Genomic DNA, 3,689 nt, shown 5'->3' with positions numbered 1-3,689 from the left:
GCAGGACACTTCAACCAGTCGATAATCTCTCATACTCTGTTCCAAAATACAAATAATATTATAATAACTATTGGTGTGACTCAATATCAAGGGCATACTTCACCTGATAGGCAGAGAATTAAACGTCAAAAAACATTGCACACTTTACACACTTTATTTTTCTTTTTCTTACAAAATAATTTACATTATGTTGACCCGCAGATAGCAAATTTGCTATTCGAGGCGGGTCAATCATCAACAAACATTATCTACAATATATAAAGAAAATTAAAAACTAAATAATTAGATATTGTTAAATTATAAAAAGAAGCATAGCTGGCAAATACATCAATAGTTGTTCAATAAAGTATAGAAGCAAATACATTAGTACTGAAAGCAATCGGATCAATTTGTTTTAATTATGCAGTCCTTAAGTTTAGAGGAGATCTTTTCAACATCAAGATAAGAATCTTCATTATCTAGTATCTGAAATAAAGACGTTTTAATTTGTTTATTAAAGGAATGTTTTGATAACGTTTTGAATTCTTTCGGTATCTTATTCCAAATTTTGACACCAACACGCGAGAAAGCCTTTTTTTGTAGGTTAAGTCTAGAGTACTTTGTACTAAAGAGCTCCGATTTGGATGATCGAGTATTGTAGGTATGAATATGAGATGTTTTAGTAAATAGTTTCAAAATATTAATGGGAGCCCTCTGGTTGTGCACGTCAAACATAAGTTTACTTACGGCTTCATAGTATAGGAACGTAACAGGCAGAATTTTTGCTTTGGCAAATAAAGGGATGGCATGCTCTCTTCGATCGGTGAAATAGATTAAGCGCAAAACTCGCTTTTGAAGAACTAAAATCTTGTTTAAATAAGCATTTGACGCATTGCCCCAGGCAAGGAGTCCATAAGTTATATAAGGTAGAATTAATGAATTGTAAATATTTACAAGGATAGTAGAGGGAATGAAGTACCTCAGCTTTGCAATCATCCCTATTGTTTTACTTATTTTTACGATAACAGAGTCAACATGGTTTTTCCATGACAAATTTTGATCAATTAAAACGCCTAGATATTTGATATAACTTTTTTGCTCTAAACTAACTCTTCGGTTTGTCTCACAATCTAAAATACCTATTTGTGGAGAAAAATGCATTTTTTTCTGATGAGGACGAAAAATTAAGAAATTTGATTTTTTTGTATTCAATGTCAACCTATTTGTAGTTAACCAGTCATGTACGTTATTCAACTCTACATTAACCGTTTGCTCGATCGCCTTAAGATTCTTATCAGCATAAAGTATATTAGTATCATCCGCAAAGAGATAAAATTTTAGTTTATCAGAACAAAGGTGAATGTCATTTATGTAAAGTAAAAATAGAAGAGGTCCAAGGACTGATCCCTGGGGGACACCACAGGGGGAGATAAGTTTTGTTGATAAATGCTCTCCAATCTGAATTGTTTGTGTTCTATTTTTTAAATATGATTGAAACCAGTCATTTATCAATCCACGGAAACCGTAAAAGTTCAATTTATCGAGTAATATTTCATGATTGACCGTATCAAATGCCTTTTTCAGGTCAATAAAGACACCGCATGAGAAGTACCGTTTATCCATATTACGTAGTATATCTTCGACATCTTAATGAACACTATCTTAATGACACTATCAGAACTCTCAAGTTAATTGCCTGACAAAGAATAAGATTTTTTACCACAATTCCTAGCCTCTGATTGTGACACCATGGGTGTCCCCTTCTCGACAGAAGCGGAGGGAGGGGGGTGTGTATTTAAGGGAATAATCCCCTGGAAAATTGCAATAAAAAGTAATAGCAAGGACATGCATTTCTTCATTCTGAGTGATAACTTCCATTGCTGAAGTGTGAAGTGCTTGAAGCAAGTACAAAGGAAACAAGGAGTAAATTCTATTTATCAAATGAAAATCAGTTATATGGGTACTGAACTAGAACTGCAGTTTGCTATCTCAAAATCAACAATTTGAATCAGAAACTTTGAATTCATGACAAATAAATAAATGGTTGTTATGAGCTTGGAAAAAATTTAGGCTTCTTAACAGGTACACCAGCACAGGAAATAAATCCCTCACCTTATAAAATGTATAACACTCCAGGTCAGCACTAAAAACCTGATTAGCAGCATTCTATTAAAAAAAAATTAGAATTACAAATTGAACTGTAAACAGAATCAGACAGTAAAGGCAAAAATGAACCAAGTCCAAGTGAATGAAAGAAGCATAGACAGTGTTTACTGACAGTATCAAATAACTTACTGGTCTAAATGTCACTCGGAATGATGCAGTCTTTAGAGGGAGGATGTCTGCTTCATCTGGGGAAACAGAAAATATTCCTTGTTGTGTCTATCAGACAAAAAGGAGAAAAACATAACACAAGAAGAAATCACAATGTAACATTTATTTGCAATTTAAATTATAGGTCTCAAACTAGAGATGGGCAAACAACAATTGTTAATGATCTAAAAAGTACAAGTTTTCACCTTTCATCCACATGCACGTGATTTTTCCCTTTGTATGATTTGTGATGTTTACTGTCTGTATAAAGTAAACACAGAAAACAGAATAAACAATTGAGCTCTGATTCACAGTGAACTAAACCAAAGGAATAATCAACTAAACCCTTTTTTGAAACCATTTACCTTCTGCTCCACAGCCTTAGGATCCAGCATCTGCCCAAAGTCTGCCTGGAGAACATCCAAACCGACACGAGGGACAATGGTGGTCTGCAAATCATGAATTCAAAATAGTGATCACATTAGAATCAAACTTCATGCATTAAATTTAAATGAAGGAAGAATAGGGACCTTAACAAACAAACTAGTAACTTACAGTTTCTCCAACTGAGGCATGACAAAGAACTCTTCCATTGGTGACAGTTCATGAGCTGATGGCAGCAATTCTCCAGAAGAAGTACTCTGCTCAAAGAGAGGAATCAACACAACTTATGTTGTTAATTATTCCTTACTTTCTGAAGATAAAACTCAAAATGAAAGGGATGATATAACTGGTAACAAGTAACACTCTACTAATCCCATGCTGCTGCATCTTTTCTCTTAACTGGAATTTCATTCTCAACCACAGTTTGTGTACATAATCAACGTTTTAAGATTTTATTTACAAAGCAATAAAATATTATGTTTTAACTCTTTAACCCCTTAGATAGAGTAACTGGTTTCTAATTTAAATAAGATATAGAAGGCATAAGAATAAAGGAAATAATCACCAAATTAAGAAGGTCCTGATTGTCAATACTGTAAATAAAGTACAGAAGAATGCAGAGAATACCAAAATTAATTTTGGGGTGCAAAGGGTTAAATGTCGTTAACCTACAACTATCAGAGTACAAACCTCCAGTGCTATGCTATTAAAGCTCCTTTGTCATCAAGTTGAAGTTTGTTTGTTCTCAGATCTTCATTACGTTGCTATAATAAATTCATGAACATATTGAGTAGTAAGGTTATTTGATATGTTAGATGTACAATCATATAGACTTTGTTGTGGGCTGCTCTAGAGCAAAAGCATTTTGAAATAACTTTAATTCGTATAATTATTCATCATTTTAATCGAACGTAATCTACAGATCTCTTTTAGTGGGAACACCACCACTTACCTCAGATTTTTGAGAATCCACATCTAACATGAGTGTGATACCTGTCCAGATGTTTCTTCTG

The 3,689-nt window shown here is 33.5% G+C and overlaps 1 long non-coding RNA gene across 3 annotated transcripts in view; it reads right to left on the bottom strand.

Annotated features, from left to right (window-relative positions):
* Window positions 1-1,881: 1,881 nt before the first annotated feature.
* Window positions 1,882-3,689, bottom strand: part of LOC148736569 (uncharacterized) — a 2,377-nt gene continuing 569 nt past the window's right edge. Inside the window, exons 2-8 of one of the 3 annotated variants that reach the window (XR_015999268.1) lie at window positions 3,629-3,689; window positions 3,242-3,269; window positions 2,848-2,933; window positions 2,658-2,741; window positions 2,499-2,553; window positions 2,275-2,361; window positions 2,015-2,145 (exon numbers count right to left, since the gene is read on the bottom strand). The exon at window positions 3,629-3,689 is cut by the window's right edge and continues 8 nt beyond it. This is a non-coding gene — a long non-coding RNA (uncharacterized LOC148736569). Of the gene's footprint in view, window positions 2,146-2,274; window positions 2,362-2,498; window positions 2,554-2,657; window positions 2,742-2,847; window positions 2,934-3,241; window positions 3,270-3,628 lie in introns of those variants that run through there. The other 2 variants (XR_015999267.1, XR_015999266.1) reach the window with 2 other exon arrangements.

This window comes from Stylophora pistillata, chromosome 3 (assembly GCF_964205215.1).
Source record: "Stylophora pistillata chromosome 3, jaStyPist1.2, whole genome shotgun sequence".
NCBI lineage: Eukaryota > Metazoa > Cnidaria > Anthozoa > Scleractinia > Pocilloporidae > Stylophora > Stylophora pistillata.
Note: the sequence above shows the minus strand (reverse complement) of the source record. Positions and strands in the feature narration are given on the sequence as shown.